Below are 27801 nucleotides of genomic sequence, written 5' to 3'. Positions count from 1 at the left end.
TTGGTGACTGGTGTTATTCCACCCGTAGTGAATATTATCACTTTTAATACTGTAGAAAGGACCATGTTCGACTGCAGAGGCATTGTGATTTTAATTGTCATTACCTGGAATGTTATTCAGATCCTGCAGTATCAGAAGATCGTAGTTACCTATTACAGGGATGTGCATATTAAAGTAATTATCTTGTTTTTGTAGTGAAGAAAAGAGGTAAAAAAAAACAACGAAACTGACATCATCTTGATTGAGATTGCAAAGCAGATTCAGTGAGTTTAATAGATTGTAATCTGGCCTAACAGGCAAAAAAATGTAAATCCAATAACTGTGGGTCAATATACTAGCTGATCTCAGAAACAATGTAAGATACAACATTTACCAAATATGGACCACAATCTATAAGCAGGGTGAGAAGATACCAGCAGCAGCAACATGGATATCTATCTGTCTAAGTATATAATTAGTTTTCCATTTCTAACTGGTTAATTGTTTTTCTTGCAGCCATCATCCCTGTAAGAAGTTACAGACAAAAAACATTAAGAGGGTCAGTAGGAGGATCCATCAGCATCCCGTGTTTCTATGATAAGCAGTATAAAAACAGTGTGAAATCCTGGTGTAAAAGGAATTATGGGTCATCCTGCAGCCCAGAGACACGCAGTAACTCCGCACTGAGCAAGAACAGGGTGTCCATCAGTGATGAGCCCCATAACTTAGTCTTCATTGTGACCATGAGGAACCTGCAGAAGTCAGATGAAGGCAGTTATTGGTGTAGTGTCGTGGATGGTTTGATACATGCGGCTACCTCTGATGAAGAATACAGGTTAATTCCTACAGGTATGTTGTTTAATCACCTTCTTCTTAAAATACCATTGATTGTAGTACAGGTTAAAAGCAATTGTATTATGAACAACATAAGTATATAAGTATACATGTGATGTACAGACAGAAACACAAAAGGCAATAAAGACAAAGTGCAAAGACAGTGTGAACAATACTGATCAAAAAATAAATAATCAAATGAAAATGAATTAACATGTGGTGCCTGTGCAGTTCACATAGTGACAGACTGGCGCTCCTGTATTTACAATGAAACGCCGTCCTGACGCGTCCTGGCTGGGGGTGACGGCTGGTGCAGCGGGAGGATTCACACCTCCTGGTTTATGTTAAATATTACTACAGGAGCCCGAGTATATGAATATTTGCACACGGCCCCCAATAGTACATGTGCAAATGGAAGGTGGTTGATTCATATAGTTTTCCAATGATAATTCTATGACTGACTGTTTGTTCTTCTACAAGCTGAAGAAAGAAATTCCAACCTGAAGACATTCAGTTATTTAAGAGGACAAATGGGAGGATCCATCACCATCCCGTGTTTCTATGGTCAGGAGCATAAACACCGTGTGAAATCCTGGTGTAAATCAGAAAATATTCAACCCTGCACACCAACTACTAAAGTGACCAAGGGGACCATCGCTGATGTTCAGGATAAATTAGTCTTTCTACTTAACATGACGAACCTGCAGCAGTCGGATTCGGGAAATTATCAGTGTTCTGTGGGTGAAAGAAACACTAAGGAAATGTCTGACAATCTGTTCTTCCTGGTTACTCCAAGTAAGCTAATATAATCTGTCTTATTAATGTCAGTGTAATTTCACCCCAACTTCAGTTAATTGGTGCTAATAATGAGGGTTCAAAAGCATTCATCTAAATTTTATAAAAAAAAATTTAAATCATCTCCTACATCTTTCTTCAGCATCCCTTCCTTCTGTTTTAAACAGACCCCAGTCTCTGCATAAAACTCAGGCCCTTTAACCCTTTATTGCCCAGGACATTTCATCTCACTTGGTCATTCCTCTCTGTCTCTACAGTCATATGTTTTCTGCATGTTCATTCTGTATTATATGTTTCTGATGCTCCGTCATTCATGTTCTCTCCCCATAGATGCTCAGAGTGTGAGGACTGAGAGCTGGGTTTCTGCACGCAGAGGAGGACCTGCCACCATCTCATGTTACTATGATCAAAATTATAAAGATAAAACCAAATATGTGTGTAGAGGATATGAATGGGATTCCTGCTCCACAATAGCACAGTCAAATGGGGAACAGAGTAGAGGGAAAGTGTCAGTCTCTGTTGACCGTGACCAAATGGTGTTTAATGTAACCATAAAGGACCTGCAGGAGAAGGACTTTGACTATTACTGGTGTGCTGTGGAGGCGTCTGCAGCACAAAATGATCGTGCCTTTGTGCCCCTGATAGTCCGGGAAGGTAAGATGTCAGTTCCTGAGCTGTGATTCACACTAAATGAGTCCATGGTGACCATGTGCTTCTGTGTGTCACGCTGTGATAAAGTCAGAGGGTGTTTTTCTATACAGCGTCAACCAATCAGAACCAGAGTTTAATGCTGTCACTCAGAGATAGATATCAAAATGAATGAAGGTGTAATATGAACACAGTCTGTGGCTGCAATGCAATGTCCTTTGTATATATTTTAATGTAAAAAGCAGCTGAGGTCTGGATCAATAGCAGACTGTAGTGAATCAGACGCTGGCTGTTTAACATGCATCCCTGCACTGTGTGTTTGTGTATTTACATTTGGTGCTGGTGCCACATTCTCAGTCTTCATTGATGTTGAACTAATCCAGTGGTCTTTCACATCACCCTTGACAGTAACCCCTGTGCCGACTACACAACAGACAGAACAGGACCATCATACAACACTGGGAACTACTGTTTCTTCTCCTCGTCCTTTGTCACCCAATTCAACAAGACAGAACGCCACAGATTCAAGGTAAGACATACATATATGATATTTGGTAAATAATAAAATCAGATACACTGGACCATCTTATATTTTGGTATTTCCTCTGACGGCTCTGCTGTGCTTAATTTGAATTATCTGCTGTAGGAAATCAGTCAGATTTGTGGACTTTACTGTCATGCTGTTCTGTTTCAGAACTGCAGCACAGGAGGTACAAATATCCTGTGTTCACCTCAGTCTGAAATGTAAAACAACATAATCTTAGATGTTTAAGGGCTTCCCATTTTAGAAGGAGTTAAATAATCAATTTGGTAACACTGATACCTTCACAATGCAGTACAAAGCATCCTTAATGCTTTTACCGACCATTATAATGAGCTTCAATGGCGCTTAATTATATTATAATTTATACTAAAAAGTCTTATGACTGTTAACCCTTGACTACATGCTTCTAAACGTGTACTGTAAATGTTTAAAAGGGGAAATGATCATAAAACCATTGCTAAATGATTACTAAGCCTATAGTGATTATTAATTCTCAATAAAATATTTATAGGCAATAGGTGTCACGTCCCGCTCCGTCCGCTCCTAATGTGTGCCACGCCCACCTCATTACCTCGTGTTCAATCCTGATTACGATCGCCTGTGTCCTATTGAGTCTGGTCTGTCTTTCCTATTTAGTCCTCGTCTGAGTCCGTCTCCGGTAGATCCGTCATTGATGTTGCTTTTCGTTACCCCTCGTCCTTTGTTTCCCCCGAATAAACCCCGATTACCCTACCTCCTGGCTCTTGCTCTCCTACTTGCCTGCTCGCCCGACCACCGAACGTGACAGAATGACGGATCTCCCCAACAACGCTGCGCAGCAGGACGAGGATGTCTGGATCATCCTGCTGCACGAGGTAGCGCACTGGAGAGAGCAGCCAGAGATCCAGGAGGACCCAGCCATGAACAGCCTGGTGAGCCAAAGCTGGGACCTCCTCCAAGGCGTACAACCGCGCACGGAGGAACGCAACTTAGCGGAAGTGCGTGTCCTGCTGCGGCAGCTGGCCCTTCGATTGGAGGAAAAGAGGCTCCAGCCGCTCACCTGTGCGGAGGCAACCCCGCCTCCGCCTACAGGAACCGGGCGGCGAAAAAAGAAGAGACGCCGGGGAAAAGGCGAGGAAACCGCACCGACGCTCTTCGTAGGGGCATGCTACCTCGCCGCAGCGCCTCTTCAGGCAGAGGCTCAGGAAAAGCCCCTCCTGGCTCAGCAGACCCCGGAGGTCTTCACCACCGCTTTGCCCCAGAGACCATCTACCTCGCCTCTTCAGGACGGCCGCCTGGAATGTGCGAGGATCGCAGCGGTGTGGGACGCGATTCCGCGGGTGCCGAGTGCCCTAAAAGGGGCAGCGCCGAATCGCTCGGCGCCCCTCCTGCCGCCGGTACCGGACCTGCAAGCTCCGGATCTGCCCGCGGCACTGCCTGCTGCTGCCGCCGATCTGCCCGCGGCTGCGCTGCCCGCTGCTGCCGCTGATCTGCCCGCAGCACCGCCTGCTGCAACTGCCGCCGCTCTGTCAGCGGACCCGCCTGTCCTGCCTGACCCGCCTGTCCTACCTGACCCGCCAGTCCGGCTTGTCCTGCCTGCAGTCCCCAGGACTGCTACGGCTTTGCCGGCGGTCTTGCTCGGGGTGGCCGCAGATGCGCCCCCTGCTGGCCGCGTGATGGCGGCGCCCGCCGCGGCGCCCCCTGCTGGCCGCGTGATGGCGGTGCCCGCGACGGTGCCCCCTGCTGGCTGCACGACGGAGGTGCACGCCGAGGCGCCCCCTGCTGATCCAGTGACGGCAGCGCCCGCGGAGGCGCCCCCTGCTGGCCGCACGACGAAGGTGCATCCCGAGGTGCCCCTTGCTGGCCACGTGACGGCGGCGCCCGTCCTGCCGGCACCCGAACTGCCTGTCTCGCCTGTCCTGCCGGCACCCGAACTGCCTGTCTCGCCGGTCCTGCCGGCACCGGAACTGCCCGTCTTGCCTGTCCAGCCCACGGCCCGGCCTGAGGCCGCTCCTCCCGGCCTGCCCTGCCTGCCTGGGGCCACGCCTGTGGCTCCGGCTGTGGCACCTGCAGCCACGCTCCCGGCTCTGCCCGAGCCCACTCACTCGGGCACCTCTCTCCGGGATCCCTTACCCTTGCCCCGACAAGGCCAACGCCACCTGGGACCCCGCCTCTCCGTGTCCAACAAGGGACGGGGACATAGGCGAAGGGCCCGGGTCCCGCCCGTCCTGCCCCCTGGCTCGCCCGTTCGGCCCCTGGCGGTGGCTTGGTGGCTGCCTGCGGGTCCTCCAGCTCGGGGTCGGCGGTCCCCTCCGGGTCCCCCCCTGGGTCCTCGGGGCCAGTCCTCGGTCCCGCCTCCGGGTCCTTGTCGGCCGCCTCCGGGCCCCCCTGCTCCGGCTGTGCGTCGGACGGCGCCTTTCCCGGCTCCGGCCGCGCCGCCGCCTGCCGCGGCTTCCCCCTTTGGCCTGCCTGCACTGGTGTTCCCTCCTGCTACCTCCGTGTCCCCTCCGTCACTCCCTCGTCCCGCTCCCTTGGTCCCTGGGTGGTCCCCTCCGGTTCCCTCCTTCCTCTCGCCTGCGGCCCCTCCGGCCGCTGCCCGTCGCCCGCCTGGGCTTCCTCGTGCTCCCCTTGTTCCTCCTCCCTTTCCGTTCGTCCCGCCTGTCTCTCCTTCTGGTCCCTATGTTCCTCCTTTTGGCACTCCTGGCCCTTTCGTGTTGCCTGTGGGTGTCCCCCCTGTGTCTCCCTTCTTGATCTGTCTGTCCGCCTTCCCTGTCCTCTGTCAGGTCCTGTCCTTCTTTTCATCCCTGTTCTTGTTTTGCGTCTCCGTCCTGTTCCCTGGTTTTGGTTGACGTTCTGTTTTGTCTTTCAGGTCCTGTTCCCCGGTTTCGTCCCGTCCGTCGCCTCCTCTCTGGCGCGCCCGGTGTGCGCGCCTTTGGGGGGGGGTTCTGTCACATCCCGCTCCGTCCGCTCCTAATGTGTGCCACGCCCACCTCATTACCTCGTGTTCAATCCTGATTACGATCGCCTGTGTCCTATTGAGTCTGGTCTGTCTTTCCTATTTAGTCCTCGTCTGAGTCCGTCTCCGGTAGATCCGTCATTGATGTTGCTTTTCGTTACCCCTCGTCCTTTGTTTCCCCCGAATAATCCCCGATTACCCTACCTCCTGGCTCTTGCTCTCCTACTTGCCTGCTCGCCCGACCACCGAACGTGACAATAGGGGTGTGCAAAGCAGCCGGTATTTGTATCTGTATTTGTATTTGTTGAGGGGGGAAAAGTATTTGTATTTGTATTCGTATTCGAGTAAAATTCAAAATAGACGTAAAAATCCAGTTTTTTTGCGTTGCACTTCTAATTTACGCTATAGTGTAAGTATTCTTTAATTATATCCATTATAATAATTATGGATATGCAGTAGACAGAGTAACTTAAACGTACCATATAACTCCTACAAGTGCATACAATTCGACACAACTACACAAGCATTGTTTTAACCTTTTTAACCAAACGTTAACGTTACTCTGTCAACAGCCTATTGTCTAAATTACCGAGCTAACAGAGCTACGTAAACAGAGCGAACATGAGAGCACCTGACTGCAGACGTCAATAATGCAGCGTAATGGAATAATCTCCCGATCAAACTCCGCTTCCCGAAAGTTATAAACTGCCTCCAGAACCCAGTTAAGGTACAAAAATCTATTCAACAAAAACAGTGATACAGTTAAGTCTTTTTTCGCTCAGCCGAGTCTTCTCTGTTGCTGTGTGGAGCAGCCTGTGTCAGTCACCTCTTTTACTCCCCTCCCCGACTCCTGAACTCACTCACTCATCTGGGCATGCACTGCGGTCTCAAGAGGAAACGCAGCTTTTTGATATAAAGTTTTTCTTGTTCCCGAATACAAATATTTTTTAAAGTATTTGTTCGAAATAAGTATTCGTAAAAAACACATTATTTGTGCCTTTCCGAATACCGTATTCGGGTTCGGCTCCACCCCTAATAGGCAATAAGCATGTAGTTAAGGGTTATCTAATTATTTACCAAACCTTAACATTTATAAATGGTTAAAAGGGGAAATGATCATAAACAAATCATGGTAACACTTCAAGCCTCTCCCTGTGAAATGTATACATTACTCTTTATTATTTTTTTATTACTACTTTCATTTCTTAAGAATTTCTAAATGATTTGCTGATCATTAACTACAGGCTTAGTAATAATTTAGTAATGATTTGTTTGATAATTTCCCCTTTTAATCATTTATAAATGTCAAGGTTTTGCAAATGATTAGTTAACCCTTAACTGCATGCTTATAAATGTCTTATTAAGGATTTGTAGATGAATTGTTCATCATTAACTCCAGGCATCTAAATGTCTTATTACGGCTTTGTAAATGATTAGCTAATGTTTAACTAAAGACTTATATATGCAGTATAACATTATTATAAAGTGTTACTATTTTTTTCTGTCTAGGTGATGTTAATAGGATTCTTTCTTTTTGATGAAAATGTCTGGTGGCATTTTGTGATGTTAAATGACTGTGGTCAGAATGAGTTCTTTGATTATTTCTATTTGTATTCCTTCAGTTGATTGATACCATACAAATATACTTGCATATTGGGTGTGATTTGTATGCAGAACTTGGGGAGATAAAATCCAGGTAATATGAAATCCATCATGTTTATTTCCCCAGTTACACCACACTGTTGGTCTCTGTGGGGATCGTAGGACTGCTGCTGCTGCTCACTGTTGTCATGGTTACTATGATACTGAGGAAAAGATCTGGTGAGAATGAAATTAAATAAAATGATAAGAAATTCAAGTGAGTCTGTTTTCACCAAATTATCATTGTTTTTCTTCTTAGCAATCACCCAGGCCAGAAACAGGAACAGAGAAAACACGGCTGACCTCAGTGTAAGTGTATCTTTGTACATCTCGTTTACGGGTGCTGTGTGTGAGTATTTGCATGACACAGAGTCCAGCTGTGAACTTTCCACCAGTGTGGTCTGGTCCTCTGTCAGATAAGTATAGCTTAGCAGAGCTGAACGTGTGAAAACTGCAGCAAATCAATGAGCAGATCACACTAATAAGCATTAGCTCTTATACCACAGACCAAGAACGCCATTCTTTAGCATCTTATCTCTCATCACATGTCATCGTCTCCCTTTCCTGCTGGTCTGAGCACGGTGTAGTTTATTAATGCGCATTCATGATTCTTTGTATATATATTGATATGTAAAGGATAAGGGGGTTATGAAATGGATTTTTTATTATTTCTTTAATTATACAGTTTAAAAGTAATGGTACCTGATTACAGTATCCATTTACATTGTGTTTCCTCTCTGTAATTATACATATGAACACAAGAAAGTTACAAATAAGAGGAGGCCATACGCCCATTCAAGCTTTCTTGGAGGGAATTAAACTAAACTAAGTTGCCAGTATCTTGTCAAGTTCAGATTTAAAGGAATCTAGGGATTTAGCTTGCACTACCCCTTCGGGTAAACTATTCCGTACTCTAATTATACACTGCGAGAAGTAGTACTTTCTCAGATCCAAACTAAAGTGCTCTTCCACTAATTTCTGACTGGCCATACGTTCTTGAATTAGAACTTACGTTGAAGCAGCAGTTTGGATGAACAGCATCTAGGCCTGTTACAGTCTTGTATACCTGGATCATGTCACCCCTTAGTCTCCTTTGCTAAAGGCTAATCAAATTTCTCTCTGTCAACCTCTGTATGTAAGACATCCCCACAAGGCCAGGAATCATTCTTTTAGCCCTGCGTTGGACCATTTCTAAAGTGGCAATCTATGCAATCTAACAGTAATGGTTATAATTAATGTAATAATTCCATTTACAGTGTGTGTCCTCTCTGTAATTATACAGTGTAACAGTAATGGTACATGATGACAGTATCCATTTACTATGTTTTTTCCCCCTCTCCAGCCCTCTGTAGACCCCGGGGATGAAGTGACATACATCTCAGTAACAGCAAAGGCCAGAAATATGGCTGCTTCATCTTCTCAGGTCAAGCCATTAGAAAATATGGTAAGAACCTGGAGACCTGAATGTAATCTGAGACCCATCCATCAGAAAACAATATTTCAAACACATAATAAATTTCCTTGAGTGGCACAAACATTGCAGCATAAATGAAAATCCATGCATTTTATTTGGGTTTATTTAGCTTGGAAATAACATTGAAGCAGTCCTGAAGATAATGCAGCCCAGTAATAATGTGTTTTCTTCCTTAGACCTCAGCAGACCCAAATGAGACCTATAGTAACATGACCACACAGAGGAAAAAGGTATTTCCCTTAAACTCCTGGAGCCTCACACTGTTGTTGTTTTTAGACAAGGTACCAATGCCCCCAATTACTGGTGCATTGATGTACACAGATTAATGTACAGACAAATTACATTTAGAGTATGGCTGTAATGTTATAGATTCATGTGCAATATTTTTTGTATAAAGTATGAAAGGTTAATTTTCCAGTTTAAAAGTCTCTACTTTGGTAATACTTACCAAAACAATAAGTACAAATAAAAATGTATGTAGCTGGTTGCAAAATATGTTATTGTGCACTGTCAGTCAATCACTGCAATGACCCACCCACACAGCTGCAACCCAAAGCTAAAATGCACCACTAGCTAAAGTCAGGAGTCTCTGTCTGCTTCCCAGGCTGCAGCAGATCCACACGAGGTCATCTACAGCGCTTTGGTTCGCAAATAGAAAGCAGCAAGTCGTTCCCCCCAGCCCCCAGCTGAAGGACCCTGAAATTATCATGATGTTCACTGATGTACTGATAGAGAATATCAAAAGATGTTTTTATTGTGTGTTTTATTATTAATACAAATAAAATTTCTGTCAGTCATGTCTCACATTGTTGGACTCATGGGTTTTTGGGACCTTGGTTTTGAAATGCTTCTGAGTGACACTGAAACCGCTTAAACCTTTCGGGAGCTAATCCCAGGATGTTTAGGGCACTGCAGACAGAACATCACAGGGACACCAAGTCTTTGGAGACAAGGAGACTAGTGATGCGCGGGTCGTCTCGTAACCCGCGGACCCCGCGGGTAACCCGCGGGTCGGGTTGGGGCGGGTAAAGAAATTGTTACTTTATTTGCGGGGCGGGTTGGGGCGGGTCATTAAAAACAAAATTAAATAAAAAATCCATGTATGTTGCGTGCAATTCCCTATAGCCTATTAAATATTTGGGAATATCTATTTTCATATTTTATTAAGTTCTTTGATAAGGTTACGTCACGTGACAAGTCACGAAAGCGCCAAGCAGTAGTGATGCGCGGGTCGTCTCGTAACCCGCGGACCCCGCGGGTCGGGTTGGGGCGGGTAAAGAAATTGTCACTTTATTTGCGGGGCGGGCCAAATAATTTCATAAAAGCGGGACCCGCGGGTTGGAAAAATACGCGACCCGCGCATCACTAAAGGAGACACCCAGAGCTCCTGGATCAGGTCCACATAAACACAGAGAGAACATGCAAACTCCACACATACAGTGTCGGGAGTAGAATCAAACTGTGGTGCTGGCATAACTGTATACTATTATCCATCCATCTTCCATAACCTCTTTTGAAGGTTGTGAAGGTTGTGGGGAGCCTATCCCCTATATGATGTACTGGGAATCAGGCAAAGAGGCTCCTGCATGGTGTGATCTGGGGGTGTGTATAGCCTTCTAGATTTATAGTGGTATACTGAAGCAACTTTACAGTTAATTTCAAATAAAATATGTAACTTTAGATATGTGCAATCACATGATAATCCATGATCAGATTCGGATTTAGTAGAAGTTTTCCATCAATTTGATACCAAACGTGGCATCACAACCGGATTATTCACATCAGTACATAGTGTACGCGATTATGTTACACATCACCAGATATTGACACTTTTAGATAAGTTTTACAGAAGTTCTGTTCCAAATTCCAAACAACATATCTTAATCCTACTTCGGTTTATGAGTTGTCATATGAGTTGTCTAATATGAGTTGTCAGTTTCCTAAGGTAACAGTTCAGGCTAAGCGTTTGTGAATTACAATTTTGTGGTTAACTTGGGCTTATTACAATGATTTGATATCCGTGTTCAACAACACACATATTAATTCATCCATTTGTTGTACGGAGTGGATGAGACAAAGGCAACGTGAAAAGGCACCCTCTTGCTTATTTATGACTCGAACCCTCTAACCCTCTGGAATGCCGAGGGGGGTGTCTCGAAATCCATATATATATATATATATATATATATATATATATATATATATATATATATATATATATATATATATTATGGCATACCAAACAGGAAATATTTATTCATCTTTGATATATATGGAATGAAAGCTGATATATATGGAATGAAAGCAGATATATATACAATGAAACCCGGAATATATAGAATGAATGTTGATGTATATACACAATGAAACTCGAAATATACGGAATGAAATCCGATATATATGGAATGAAAGCTGATATATGTAGGATCACACATGCACATATGACAGGGCTGAGATTCTAGCCTAGTACCCGTTATCTCTTGTGCTCTGTGCCCGGTGACAGTTACCATGAAAGTGTCTGTATCAAAAGTTACACAAGCTTAATTAAAATCATCAGTAAAGGGGGAATCAGTCTGGTCATAAATCCCAAAAGGACTGCCACAGACACCCCTCTGAAAGCCCGCCAAATGGATGGTCAGCCATTGGTCCAGGAGTCGAATTCCTGGTCATCCCTATTCATGAACTTTGGACTATAAAACCTGGCACCAAAGAACAAAGAAGAGCAGAAAGACCATCAGCCTGAAAAGAGACACGAAAGCACATCAGCCCAGGAGAAGAGAAGCCCACAAGAAGCCCTCCTGAAGTCTGCCGGTGAAGGCCCAGCTGGACAGAGAACTGCAACCAAGACAAAGCTTCACAAAGAGAGAGAATCCAAGGGGCTCCACTCTAACAATCTCTCCAAATGCCGAACCTTCCTGAGTGCCATCATCCCATCAGCTCATCAGCCTCTGCGACCAACTGCCAAGACCCCTGCCCCCATCCTACAACCAAGTAAACCAACTTATTGCAAAACCTCTTATTCTAACAACTGAACTCTGAAAACTGCCTAAAAAGTTTTTTTTTTTTCTTTCTTATTATCCTTGGCGTTTATATGATAAACAATTTCAATCTTTACACAGAATGCCTGCATAATTTATATTTTGAAGAACTGCTGTTCGTACACTAAAAGCTAAGATGATATTGAATGAAAAGTATGATATATATACAATGAACGTGAAATTACAGATAGGCACTGCTTTGGTCAACTTCGTTGGGTCTTCCACTACAAGGAGCGCGATGAGGGGGAGTGTCACTGGGATGCCAGTCTAAACATGCCAGAAAGAGCTCGAGCCCTAGTGCAGTGTCTTTTGAATAACGAAGAGTTTATTGAAACCGTGGCAAATGCATGCAGCAACAGCACTGCTGCAGGCCCTAATGTGCACTCGTCATTTGACCGAGTGGATGATGAGGTGGCATGCCATAATATATATATATATATAAAATGACCAATAATGTTGTTTTCAAAACTGCATATTGATATAAAATTTATAGTGAAAGCTGGAGTCATCCACATGAGGGCTGAAACAGGACATAAGCCACATTTGGGAGAGAACAAGGGGGCAGGAATGTGGAATACTTATTGTTTGGTAGTTTTCCTGTACTTGGGGGGGTGGGGGTTCTGCAACACACCAACAACTCACTGGATGCCACAGAAAAAGTTGACCCCTTTTCATTTAAAACTCACCAAAAAAAGGATACAAGGTAACCCATGAGTTCACTGAAAAGCATTGCCTTGCAAAAATACAAAAGGAATTATTGAACCATTCTCTGGAGATTCCAAATACAGGAATGCATAATAATTAGATCACATATGGGGATTTATCCAGTTCTGCTGCCATGCAATCCTTCCAGGTACAGAAAATAATTGCCCCATATGAAGTGTATTCCTCAAAACTTTTAATTCGGCAGAGAAATCCTATTCCAGGCCCATTCTGCTGCCCCTTTGTTGTTTTTTCCCTTCTGCTTAAAAGGCAGTATATGAGTACTTAACGTTCCAAATACTACATGTACAGCAGGGGCACTGATGAGCAGCTCACAACTTAAAGTTGCAGATACACATTGGTACAAATATATATCAATATGCATATATATTAACATCTTGTATCAGTAAACTATGGTGAACCTGAAATAAGGCTGTATCACAACCATTTTGACTACATGCCGCGCTTCGAGCACACCACCAGAGCTATCAACACACACCACAGGGGACACCGGGGACTCACATAAAATCATTGATTTTATTGATTGCACGTCGTGGTGCGCATTAAATTTTTCAATCTGACTCGTACACCCATAACAACAGATCAGCCATCTCTCCGGAAGTAGGTACAGCCAAAACAACAAACAAAACCCAAAAGCTAACTCCACCCGTCATATGGTTAACTTAAACATGCACGTAAAACAAATAAAAGTAAAGACAATATTCCTCCTAACTTCATCACTTAATAAAAAAAGCACAATAACATTCAATCAACAAAAAAGGGCTCCAACCCCCTTCCGACAATGAAGTCTCAGCAGTTACAATGATGTACTGTTTGATCTAATACAACAATGCAGTAAACCGTACACCAAGAACACACACTCAGGAACAACAACCTCCATACATCCCCCGCAAAGAACACGCAGTCCCCGCCAATCAGCATCTTCTCTTCAGGTCAGTTTGCTTCTCATTTATAACCACTCATCCTTCATGTATGGAACACACCACCTACAGGAAGGGAGGAACACCACCACAAAACACAAAGCAATCAGGAATAGAATAGTACAACATGACCACCAATAAGGCTAAATAAAGGCAGAGCTGTAACACGCAAAAAGAGATATTTTGTGAGAAACAGGTGAAGCATATTTTTAAAAGAACACCTTGCCAAGCAAGAAGCATGGTGGTGGATCCGTGATGTTTTGGCAGCCATTGGAACTGGGAATATTTTCTTTAATAGAAGCTGAAGTTCCTGAGCCTATTAAGAAACTGTAGCTGAAAAGATATTGGATATTTCAAGAAGAAAGCAATCTAAAATAAAAGTCAGTAATACCCCAAATATACATCAACACTAAAATACTTGAAAGAAAAAAAAGATTAAGGTTTTGTTAGATTTGACTGTTACTGCAAATATAATACATATCAAACATACAGTGCAGGCAAGACTTAGAACAGGTATTTAAGGAAGAGTGAGGGGAAAAAACAAGAACAGAAAAATTTAGCTGGCTACAAGAAACATTTATAAGCTGTGATTTCTGCCAGTGCAGGTATTACTAAGTTATGACCGACAAGGTGCCCAGACTTCTTCAGATTTTAGATATACCGATTTGAGATTGAATTGTCACTCTACTGTGTAAGTGTAATAGTTTAGTGAGTATTTTGTCAGGGTTGCCCTCTGATCTTTCCTTGCTTGGCCCAGAATTTCTATAACCCCCTTGTGTACGTCATTATAGCATCTGACCCATCCATTTTTGAGAGAATACTGCCGTGCTGACTGTGGTATGTTGTATCTGGATCATTCCTTCTGACTGTGTGCATACAAGCTCACATCGCCATCACTTCTGATGGCAGCAGTCTGGTCACCACAACGTAATAATTACAAATGTGCACACACACACACACACACGCACACACACACACACAGGTTTGTAATTATATCTTTGTGGGGACTCTCCATTCAATTCTACGGGCATTACCCTAATTCTAACATGATGACCTTAACCTCTACCCAGCCCTAACCTTAACTTAACTGGTCTCTTTGTAACATCCATCATTTGAAAAACTTGCAGTGTTTTTCATCTTTTGATGATGCTTCATCTTCATTGTCATGCAACACAGGATTAGTCTTATTTATATGACCAGATGTCCAAATGGTTTGAGATGTTTATCTTTGAGTGTGGAGTCACATGACTGTGGCATAGAGGTGACAAAATGACACAGACACACAGCTTAAAAATAGCCTGCTTTATTATCACAAAACAATTTTAAGCTGCATCGCCTTCAGCAAAGCCTGCATACGCCCCTCTGTTCATCTGTGTGGCCTCCTGCCTGCGTTTCACTTCTGCTAAACTGTACAGAGAGCCGTGTTGATGAGCGTGGGTCACCAGCTTCACGGGGGGGGGGACAGCAGTGACAAAGTGTCAATTTCCCCACCCGGCCTCTAGTGACACCTCCATCAATAAAATACAAGTAAAACATGCTGTACATTTGCCATCACATGCTTGGTGTAAATTTTAATCCTAGATTTTGAAAATAAAATTCTGCAGTGACCAACGTACAATATCCAGCAGCTGTGCTGGTCGAAGCCCTAGATGAGCTTCAGACTTTAGGGCCTGCATGTAACTTTTTCTTGGCCTGTTTTGTACATGCTCCTCCTACTGGAGGGGGGCATTTAAGCTGTGCCCCCTCAGAAGACAGCACCCTAGGCAGCCCCCTATGCTGCCTAATGTGTTGACTGGCACCGTCCCACAGTGACAAGAGCATTTTAAACAGGTAAAAGAAACTGTTACCATCAGAACAACAGAAAGTGCTGTGTCTGTGAGTGTCTCTAGGTCACTCTCCATCCCCTGCCCTCTGCTCCAGGTTCCTCCTGACCCTGCACTGGGTAACTGCTATTGGGGAACAGACAATGTGACCCAAACCATGCCCAGTTACTGCAGAGTGTGTCAATGATCCCTTACTCACGGTTTGGTGAAAAAGTGAGCTTAGTTTCACTGACATCTTGACTGAATATGATTCCTTTGTTTTCTGATGCCAATATTGCGGGTTTCTCTTTGTTTCATGTATAAACACTGTAGGGCCTCTATATTCACCCTTTATTTTTGTTTCTGACACACAACCTGTTTAAAACTACATGGAAATTGTCTCTACTGATGACATCACAGTTGCTCAAATCACATTGAAAACAGCATGACTAAACATGACATATATTCCAGTCTCAACATGATTGGTTTTATCATTCGGATTTAGTCTGAGATAAAAGGCCATGATTCAGCTACTTACTGCAGTATCTCCAGGTTCTCATCACAGCCATAATGGTGCAGATCAAGTAGACGAGGCCTACAGCAGTGTGCAGAGTGATATGCAGAGCTCGCCCCCTAGTGGAAATAATCAGGAAGCTCAGTCTAACCAGAATCAGTATATATCACAATAAGCCTCCTGTCAGACCACAATCCTATGAAACCGGGAATCATTTTAACATCAGCTATAGGCAAACTAATTGTATTATTTCATGGTAAATAGCAACATTTTATTTAATGACAATGTCTTATTTCTCCTGTTTCAAACTATGGAAAATAGATTTTTTTGGAAATATACTTTTATTGAAATGATCCTTTATTTGCCATTTGCACAGGTACATTCCAGTGCTTCTCATTCCCTACTCCATATTGCTCTGCATAAGACATACAGGAGGGAGCAAACGGATATGTTATACTCTTCGTAAGCAAGTAATCTTACCTTAAATCAGACATAATGAAGCTCTGTCCGGTTATGTTGGGTGTTAAATTAACACACGGATGAGTCAGTGGTGATGTCACCCATTCTGTCTGTTGCATATTGGGACTTGAATTGTGGTCACCTGTTACCAAATGTCATGCATGTATGTCTTATCTTGAATCTGTGGCGTTCTGTTTTGTTGAATTGGATGTCAAAGGACAAGGAGAAGAAACAGTAGTTCCCAGTGTTGTATGATGGTTCTGTTCTGTCTGTTGTGTAGTCGGCACAGGGGTTACTGTCAAGGGTGATGTGAAAGACCACTGGATTAGTTCAACATCAATGAAGACTGAGAATGTGGCACCAGCACCAAATGTAAATACACAAACACACAGTGCAGGGATGCATGTTAAACAGCCAGCGTCTGATTCACTACAGTCTGCTATTGATCCAGACCTCAGCTGCTTTTTACATTAAAATATATACAGTACAAAGGACATTGCATTGCAGCCACAGACTGTGTTCATATTACACCTTCATTCATTTTGTATCGATCTCTGAGTGACAGCATTAAACTCTGGTTCTGATTGGTTGATGCTGTATAGAAAAACACCTTCTGACTTTATCACAGTGTGACACACAGAAGCACATGGTCACCATGGACTCGTTTAGTGTGAATCACAGCTCAGGAACTGACATCTTACCTTCCCGGACTATCAAGGGCACAAAGGCACGATCATTTTGTGCTGCAGACGCCTCCACAGCACACCAGTAATAGTCAAAGTCCTTCTCCTGCAGGTCCTTTATGGTCACATTAAACACCATTTGGTCACGGTCAACAGAGACTGACACTTTCCCTCTACTCTGTTCCCCATTTGACTGTGCTATTGTGGAGCAGGAATCCCATTCATATCCTCTACACACATATTTGGTTTTATCTTTATAATTTTGATCATAGTAACATGAGATGCTGGCAGGTTCTCCTCTGCGTGCAGAAACCCAGCTCTGAGTCCTCACACTCTGAGCATCTATGGGGAGAGAACATGAATGACGGAGCATCAGAAACATATAATACAGAATGAACATGCAGAAAACATATGACTGTAGAGACAGAGAGGAATGACCAAGTGAGATGAAATGTCCTGGGCAATAAAGGGTTAAAGGGCCTGAGTTTTATGCAGAGACTGGGGTCTGTTTAAAACAGAAGGAAGGAATGCTGAAGAAAGATGTAGGAGATGATTTAAATTTTTTTTTATAAAATTTAGATGAATGCTTTTGAACCCTCATTATTAGCACCAATTAACTGAAGTTGGGGTGAAATTACACTGACATTAATAAGACAGAGATTATATTAGCTTACTTGGAGTAACCAGGAAGAACAGATTGTCAGACATTTCCTTAGTGTTTCTTTCACCCACAGAACACTGATAATTTCCCGAATCCGACTGCTGCAGGTTCGTCATGTTAAGTAGAAAGACTAATTTATCCTGAACATCAGCGATGGTCCCCTTGGTCACTTTAGTAGTTGGTGTGCAGGGTTGAATATTTTCTGATTTACACCAGGATTTCACACGGTGTTTATGCTCCTGACCATAGAAACACGGGATGGTGATGGATCCTCCCGTTTGTCCTCTTAAATAACTGAATGTCTTCAGGTTGGAATTTCTTTCTTCAGCTTGTAGAAGAACAAACAGTCAGTCATAGAATTATCATTGGAAAACTATATGAATCAACCACCTTCCATCTGCTTATCATATATACATTTGCACATGTACTATTGGGGGCCGTGTGCAAATATTCATATACTCGGGCTCCTGTAGTAATATTTAACATAAACCAGGAGGTGTGAATCCTCCCGCTGCACCAGCCGTCACCCCCAGCAGGACGCGTCAGGACGGCGTTTCATTGTAAATACAGGAGCGCCAGTCTGTCACTATGTGAACTGCACAGGCACCACATGTTAATTCATTTTCATTTGATTATTTATTTTTTGATCAGTATTGTTCACACTGTCTTTGCACTTTGTCTTTATTGCCTTTTGTGTTTCTGTCTGTACATCACATGTATACTTATATACTTATGTTGTTCATAATACAATTGCTTTTAACCTGTACTACAATCAATGGTATTTTAAGAAGAAGGTGATTAAACAACATACCTGTAGGAATTAACCTGTATTCTTCATCAGAGGTAGCCGCATGTATCAAACTATCCACGACACTACACCAATAACTGCCTTCATCTGACTTCTGCAGGTTCCTCATGGTCACAATGAAGACTAAGTTATGGGGCTCATCACTGATGGACACCCTGTTCTTGCTCAGTGCGGAGTTACTGCGTGTCTCTGGGCTGCAGGATGACCCATAATTCCTTTTACACCAGGATTTCACACTGTTTTTATACTGCTTATCATAGAAACACGGGATGCTGATGGATCCTCCTACTAACCCTCTTAATGTTTTTTGTCTGTAACTTCTTACAGGGATGATGGCTGCAAGAAAAACAATTAACCAGTTAGAAATGGAAAACTAATTATATACTTAGACAGATAGATATCCATGTCGCTGCTGCTGGTATCTTCTCACCCTGCTTTTGGATTGTGGTCTATATTTGGTAAATATTGTATCTTACATTGTTTCTCAGATTGGCCAGTATATTGACCCACAATTCTTGAATTTCCATTTTTTGCCTGTTAGGCCATATTACAATCTATTAAACTCACTGAATTTGCTTTGGAATCTCAGACAAGATAATGTCAGTTTCACTGTCTTTTACCCATGTTCTTCAGTATAATAACAAGTTAATGTTGCATTTATTATCCACAGCCCTGTAATAGATAACTATGATCTGCTGAAACAGCAGGTTCTGATTAACATTCCAGATAATGACAAATAAAAGCTCACAGATCAGCCGATGTTATACAATCTACATCTACACAGTCATAATGCCTCTGCAGTCAAACATGGTCCTTTCAACAGTATTGTAAGTGATAATATTGGAATAACTCCAATCACCATCAGCTGAACTTGATTAACTCGCCTAAGCAGCCAACCATTGGACAACTCAAATACGCTGACTTTTTCATCTTTTCTCTGCATGCCCCCCCCAAAAAACAAAACAAAATCAAATACAAAATACTTGCCACTATTTTTGTGTTGTTTGGATCATTTAAACATAAAGCGGAAAAAAGCACCAATCTTTACCTGGTAGCACCATGAAAACAAAGAAGAGAAGGAGAGGAGGCATGTCTGGGGTGTCGATTGCAGGCTTTAGCTGTATCTGTCCATCTGTAATAAGCTGTCTGTCCTCATTCTGAATGTGTCATTAAAGAGGGGGCCTCGCAGAGAGGGAAGGAAGGAGGTCACACATACGCATGTGTAAACAGACACGGCATCACGTTGGGCATTAAATCATTTTTTGAATAGCCTCTAACAAGCGTTTCTCCCATCTTCAAAACTCTTTCTCTAAACTTTAAATACAGCAGCGCAACAATATCACACAATGAGCCAAACAGTTAATTTTCTGCTGAAAACCAAATTTTGTTAAATACTAACTCTTCATTTCAAAGTGCAAAATACCTTTCTCAGGATGCCGAAATTTCATCCAAACACAAGAAACACAACTCAAAATCAAATCATTCTTTCAAAACACCTGAACATATTTTCTGTCCAAGAGAAACATGTAGTCAGTCATAACACAATGACTAACAGCTGATGGCATAACAAAAACTATATTACTTTTCATGGTGTCAGATGGTGGTATAGGAATTATTAGCTCAAGTGAATTTTATATTCTCCACCAATATGTTTTAAATTAATTCAATTTTAATAATTATTATTTAATGCTAATCATTAACCAATTGTTATGCCGAATGGTCGGCTCCTCCAAACTCAATTGCGGTATCCCCGTGAGTCTGTTAATGTGACTTAAATGGGATTCACTAGTTACCAATATTGCTTAGTAACCTGGGTTAGAAGGCTCGTCCAGCGAGCTGCATCACCAGGTAGTGTACACGATCGGTAGCGAAGCTCTCCTCACGGCCGATGAGAGAAAGTCTCGCGATATTTCAGGCGAGTTTGAGGTTTCAGAGCATGTAGCAAGATCGCACAGAGGCAGGGACCATTGTGAGCACTCAATGAACGGAGGCTGAAGTTGTGTAAAACACATGCATTTATTCCTAACTAACACTATAACTAACATAAGACAGACATTACACCTAACACAAACAACAAACACGGAATAACGCAATAGAAACAAACAATGTAATTATGGAAATGCAATGACCGGATTTAAGTGAGTAACTTTAAAAGGGAAATACTGTTCTGCAAAGCAAGCCCAGTTTGTGGAAACACGACCCTAAAGTCATATAGCAGGGTTAACAGCACAGCTTAGGTTGTTCGAATAAGAGGAAGTTGGTTAACGTGGTTGCAGAGCGGGGGTCTTGGCAGTTGGTTGCAGAGCTGATGAGCTGATGGGATGACGGCACTCAGGAAAGCTGCGGCGTTTGGAGCAGTGGAGTGGAGCCCCTTGGATTCTCTCCTGGTGAAGCTTTGTCTTGGTTGCAGCTCTCTGTTCAGCTGGGCCTTCACCGGAGGGCTTCTTGTGGGCTTCTCTTCTCCTGGGCTGATGTTCTCTGCCTCTCTTCGGGCTGACGGGCTTTTTCTCTGCTCGATGATCTTTCTCTTTTTCCTGATGATCTTTTCAGCCTGGCTGATGGTCTTTCTGCACACCTTTGTTCTTTGGTGCCAGGTTTTATGGTCTAAAGTTCATGAATAGGGATGACCAGGAATTCGACTCCTGGCCCAATGGTTGGCCATCCATTTGGCGGGCTTTCGGAAGGGGGTCTGTATCAGTCCTTTTTGGATTTATGGCCCGACTGATTCTCCTTTTACTGATGATTTTCATTAAGCTAGTATAACTTTTCATACATCCACTTTCATGGTACACTCTAAAAAACGCTGGGTTGTTTTTTCAACCCAAATGCTGGGTTGAGACTGCTGGGTAACAAAGTTGGGTTGATTTAACCCAATTTGGGTTGAAAATCGGTCTTGATCTATAACCCAGCAGTGCTGGGTTGGGAACGCGGACGTGAAAGAGAGCACGCACGTCACGTCAACATCCAGGGACATCAGCGAGAGTTGACGGAGTTTTGCGCCGTCTTTAGAGGGAAGCCAGTGAAATTCTGTCTGAAACGTAAGTTATTCAGTGTGTATTTAACAATGTTCATAATAAATAAAACATTTGCTTTACTGTATAATATATATACACGCAAATTTTAGGCTTTCGGTCAGTTGAACTGAGATTACCTAACGACAAAGCGACGGCCGATCTCTTGCTCAGTGGACGGGAAAGCGCGCGTGACATCGTCATCGGAAGGAGCTTGGAAAGGATAACGTAAAATGTTTAAATATTACTTTTGTATATGTTAAATCTACTTTGTTTATTATTAATGATTTACTGTGTTAGATACGGTTTTGATATAGCGGAGTTTACTTAACTAATTTGATTTTGTCAGCACATCCACATAAATTTCCCGCTCTGCTTGTAAGGTAGATTTTGTTCAATTCGTTTGACTTAGTTGTACATTCGACAGCAAACGATGTTAATTTACTACGAACATGTAATTTCTTTAATCCTGTAAATGGTTTGATGCAGGCGGGAATGTCTGAGCTCAGCTCAGGCTAAAGGAGGCTTGAAACTAAGCATGTTCGACGGACATTTTCTAAGCATAGTGCTAAGGCCATGGTCAGTGGTTAACTAATGCTGATAGCTTGGTGTGTTATGGTCTTTAATGCTCCTAATGGTTTTTTAGGTGTTCTGAAGGTAGCTCTAAGGATATTGAACTTTTACACATTTTTGAGTTCTTAATGAATCTATACCATTTCTTTTTTATTTATTTTTCCTTTTTTCAGATTGGGACCAATATGGCTGAGTACCTTCGTTCAGAAGAGTCCATTGAATTTTCTTATGTTCTCATGCTTGGAGACAACCACTGCTTTCAACCCTTTGCTATAATAAATGGCACAGCATTTGGGCAAAGTACATTACTTGCTGTAGTGGACGTTTGAAATGTTTTCATATTTTAAATACATATTTTCTTGGAAGTAAATTTGACTTCAGTCACTTTATATCTCAGGATATATTGATGTTTGCACATAATTGTTAATGGGAAAGTTATAAAATGTTTTCCTATTTTTTCCTAATCTTAAATTTGTATTTTCTTAAGTTTTTTTTTTGTTTGTTTTTTCAGTCAGTTTGATGCCGTTTCATTATTACTTCTACATATTTTTTCAGTTGATGATTTATATATATCAGGATATGTTAATGTTTATGCACAAATTTGTATTTTAAAGTTAATCTTTCTGACTTCAGTCAGTTAGAGGCTTTTTCATTATTACTTCTACATACTTTTATTTTTCCTCTACTCTGCAATTACATTGCAATTGATTCTTACTGATGATTCCTGTATATCTCAGGATATATTAATGTTTATGCATGATGTAAATGTTATGAAAAGTTTTCATATTTCAAATTGTGTTTTTCTAAAGTTAATTTGTCTGACTTCAGTCTGATGCATTGTTACTGACTTCAGTCACAGTTTTTCTGTGATACAGTTTGATACATTTTAATAGAAATTGTCTTAATGCTGAGGTGGAGATGGGGAAAATGTCTTAAATTCATATGGACACATTTTTTACATGTTTTGTCATAAATAAAATTCCATTACTGAAGTATGTATTGCTGTATAATTGTTTTTATTTTAGTAATTTTAATCACCAAAGTTTCTAGATTAAATTTCTGACCCATTTTGGGTTACATTCAACCCAGCAGTGTAGTCATTTTTAACTAATAGTTGGGTTAAAAATCACAACCCAGCATGCTGGGTTAAATGTGTAACCCAACTTGTTGGGTCAAAATAACCCAGCGTTGGGTTAGTCCCTTTTTTACCCAGCGCTGGGTTACCAAAATAACCCAAATTGGGTTGTTTTTAACCCAGCAGTTTTTAGAGTGTAACCACTGACCAGATTTGGAATCAGGAGTGATTGTCCAACAGTTTGACACCAAACATGCCATACCAGCTTCACAGGTTCACACCTCATACCATCTATATTAATTGATTAATAATTACTTATATTATGTACGTGACACACATCAGTATACGATACAGGTGTTTTGGGTTGCACCTCAACAGATGTTACACTTTGTGCAGACATTACCGTATTTTCCGCACTATAACGCGCACTGCATTATAAGGCGCACCGTCAATCAGTGGTCTATTTTCAAACTGTTTCCACATACAAGGCGCACCGGACTTTAAGGCGCTTTAAGCAAAACAAAACAGTCAGATAAGCCAGTCAACCAAAATTTATTTTAAATACTGCAAGTGACAGAAGTGCTTCAGTAAAGGCTTTATTACTGTAGCAATGTGATATTGCTGCCCGTCATGGCGCAGTATGGCGAAGTCGGGGAAATGAGGGTGACAGTCCACTGTGTGGGTTCTGAAACAGAAAGCAGATTATTGGATCAGAGACACCAAAAAAAAACAAAAAACAAAAGGACCACAGGGGGTCGAACAAACAGGACAACTAAAGAACTAAATAAAGAAACTAATATTAATCTACGACAGGGGAAGAAACTGAACAGCCAGGGAGCTGGACTAGAAAAAAAAATCATAGCAAATAACACACAATACCATGAACAATGACAGACTAGAAAACAGAGCAGAAACTATACACATAAACAACTGGGCTAACGAGAGGGCAGGTGTGGAACATAAGACAACCAATCACTGAGGGCGAAGGACAATGAACAAAAGATGTAACAATTAACAAGCACTAGTGCTGGGAAATAGGCAACAGGTGGAGTAACTGATAATAAGCACAGAACTAGGGCACTCTAACAAACCACAAACCTGGAATACTACACTATTATAAGTAACAAGGTACAAAACTACAAACAGGCCCAAAAGTGAACAAGCAGGGCAAACATATGACAGAGAAACAAATAGAAATCACTGGGGACCAGAAAAATCAATAAATGCAAAACTGATAAAGTTAAGGTAAAGCCAGCTTCGATCCCATGACCAGAGAATTAACAGTCTTGGTCCAAGGATCAGGGGAAAAACACTAGTGACTTAGGACTAAGACAAAGGAGGGAACATGATGGCCAGCAACACCTTTTTTGTCAACACCTTATGTTCAGTTTTACCACATATATAAGCCTTTAGTTAAACATTAACTAATCATTTACAAAATCTCAATAAGCCATTTAGAAACCTGTAGTTAACCCTCTGGAGTCGGCGGATTCGCCAGCGGGATCTGACAGAAATTTCGCCAAACCGTTTAAATAACTCTGTGAGTTTTTGTCATATACACATTTAAAAAACACCCTCAGAAACCTTGGACGGTCTACTTTTCAAATATATATAGGTAGAAACTAAATATATTTTTACAGCTTCATGATACGAATAGAAAGAACAAGAGTGACTGTCTTAAGTGTCTGTGTCTCGAAGCGGCTCTGATTTCCTTCCCACTTGCAAATCGCACTATTCGCATGATAATAACATGATAATCCGACAGATAGTATTAGGTAAAGAAATATGTGAATACGCCCATTGTGACCGAAATAAAGAAGAGCACATGTCTGGGTAGTGTTTACACTGATCAGCTACAATATAGCACACGGATACGTCTCTGCCGCTGAAGCTTTGTGCCAATGTTGCCATTTTCAGCAGTGAATCTCATACCTGTGTCCATGGCTCAGTGGGCTAAGCCTGTGTGCCTGTAATCACAAGACCGCCAGTTCAAACCCAGCCTTTTTTAGAACATGAATAGCGATCCAAAGTTCTAACACTTTAGTAATCAAACCACATAAAATTTCAGAATGTCTATTTCACCTATGTGTAGCCAACCCCTGTGTCAATAAGCTTCAGAGCTCAAAAATCTTGGCTAGAAATGTCTATAATGTGATTTTTTACAATTTCTCAGCATGTCTGAAAATAGGTTTTTGAAAAGTATAAGTTTAAAGTTGATTTTAACAAAAAATAGAATAATAACATTTTAAGTGGTCTCAGATTATTGGTGCTGAGTTTGTGCTGAATAAAAGCAAATGTAACACTTTGGGATAAATGTTTTTAGATAGGTGAAATATTTTAAAATGTCAAGGCATGTCAGACTACCCCGAAAGTGGCTGAAAGGCCTCAGACTCCAGAGGGTTAATGATGAATAAAACGTTTTTCCAAATTCTTAAGACATTCTTAAGCCAGATAAGGGTTACCTAATCATTTGCAAAACTTTAGTGTAGGAATTATTAGCTCAGGTAAATTTTAATATCTCCACCAATATGTTTGAATTAATTAAAGTTTAATTAATTAAAGTTTAATGCTGATTATTAATCAATTGTTATGCCGAATGGTCGACTCCTCCAAACTCGATTGCGGTATCCCCGTGAGTCTGTTAATGTGAGACTTAACGATGTAATTATGAAAATGCAATGACCGGATTTAAATGAGTAATCTTAAATGGGAAATACTGTTCTGCAAAGCAAGCACAGTTTGTGGAAACACGACCCTAAAGTCTTATAGCAGGTTAACAGAACAGCTTAAGTTGTTAGAATGAAAGGAAGTTGGTTTACTTGGTTGAAGAGTGGGGGGGGGGTCTTGGCAGTTGATGGCAGAGCTGCTGAGCTGATGGCACTCAGGAAGGCGCGGCGTTTGGAGCAGTGGAGTGGAGCCCCTTTGGATTCTCTCTCCTGGTGAAGCTTTGTCTTGGGTGCTGTTCTCTGTTCAGCTGGGCCTTCACTGGAGGACTTCTTGTGGGCTTCTCTTCTCCCGGGCTGCTGGTTGTTCTCTGCGCACCTTTGTTCTGAGGTCCAGGTTTTTATGGTTTAAAGTTCATGAATAGGGATGACCAGGAATTCGACTCCTGGCCCAATGGCTGGCCATCCATTTGGCGGGCTTTCGGAAGGGGGTCTGTATCAGTCCTTTTGAGATTTATGGCCCGGCTGATTCTCCCTTTACTGATGATTTTCATTAAGCTGTTATAACCTTTGATACATCCACTTTTATGGTAATCACTGACCAGATTTGGAACCAGGGGTGATTAACAATCAGTTTGACACCAAACATGCCATACCAGCTTCACAGGTACATACCTCATACCATCTGCATTAATTGATTAAACAATTAGTTATTTTATCTATGTGACTGATTCACATCAGTATAGGATACAGGGGTTTTGGGTTGCACCTCAACAGATGTTACACTTTGTGCAGATATTACATCAAATATTCATATTACAAACAGCACATCTTATCCATAGATAGACGTGGCCATTAGCTTGTGGTAATATCAATATAAGTTGCACATCTGGAAACAACATATTTTGTTTGGTGTGGCTTGTGCCAATTCATCTTCTCCAGAATGGATAATGTACACCTTAATTCAGCTCTTTTTAATATAGCATGGTAGAACAAAGAAACTTGGTAACGGTCCACCAAGATCAGATAAGGACCACAAAGGAATGTTGGAAGAGAAGGGGGGGTTTTAACAAAGAAGACTCTCTAAAAGTTAGGACACATTGGTTACTCTCACTTTCCAGATTCTTCTGGTATACCATGAGAACATATATACAATGGTATATTCATCGGAAAAAAAAAAAATCCTTACAAGCTTAATAGTCTTCTGATAATTCTCCAAACCCCTACGGATTAATCACCTTCGCAAGCACCGACCCACGATCTCCATTCAATCAAAAAGGTGCTTCCAGCTTTAGAACTTACCGTTTCACGTACAATTAGTACGACATCATGTCTCCTGTTCCGTGTTCTGAGTGCAATATGTTTAGTTATTCTTCTCCGGTTATTAGCGGTACGTTTACCTGTGAGAAGTGTCAGTTAGTCGCTAGGCTAACGGAGAAGATTGTAGTTTTAGAGGGACGTATCCGGACGTTACGGGACATTCAGGAAACAGAGAGTTTCATTGATTCAGTGTTAGCGGCTCCGGATATGTCCGCTATAAGTATTCAGTCTCCCCTCGCTCCGGCAGCAGAGCCTACGCAGCAAAGCGAGTCGGTGACGACCCGGCGGCATAGTCGTAAATCCAACCAAAATTCACACCGGCACCATTCGCCCATTCGCATTTCCAACAGGTTCTCCCCACTCAGTGAAACTCCCGCTGAGACACCTGTTGAAAGTGCTCTAGTAATAGGTGACTCTATTCTAAGAAACGTGAGAATAGCGACTCCAGCGACCATAGTTAATTGTCTCCCTGGTGCCAGAGCGACCGACATCTCGGCAAACTTAAAAGTGCTGGCTTATCCACGTCGGCACTAATGATGTCCGATTGAGGCAATCGGAGATCACGAAATCAAATTTTATAGAGGTGTGCAACCTTGCGAAGAAGATGTGTGTGTCAGTAACGTGCTCTGGCTCCATCCCTGCTAGACGTGGCGATGAAATGTACAGCAGATTATCGTTGCTACATCGCTGGCTGTCGGAAT

The 27801-nt window shown here is 42.1% G+C and overlaps 1 long non-coding RNA gene across 1 annotated transcript in view; it reads right to left on the bottom strand.

Moving 5' to 3' along the window:
- The window catches only part of LOC111837047 (uncharacterized), a 144244-nt gene that overhangs the window by 87062 nt on the left and 29381 nt on the right, over positions 1-27801 (bottom strand). The window contains exon 2 of the long non-coding RNA XR_011994062.1: positions 15872-15966. This is a non-coding gene — a long non-coding RNA (uncharacterized lncRNA). The remainder of the gene's footprint in view (positions 1-15871; positions 15967-27801) is intronic.

The sequence above is a fragment of the Paramormyrops kingsleyae genome, chromosome 12 (assembly GCF_048594095.1).
Source record: "Paramormyrops kingsleyae isolate MSU_618 chromosome 12, PKINGS_0.4, whole genome shotgun sequence".
NCBI classification, from domain to species: domain Eukaryota; kingdom Metazoa; phylum Chordata; class Actinopteri; order Osteoglossiformes; family Mormyridae; genus Paramormyrops; species Paramormyrops kingsleyae.
Note: the sequence above shows the minus strand (reverse complement) of the source record. Positions and strands in the feature narration are given on the sequence as shown.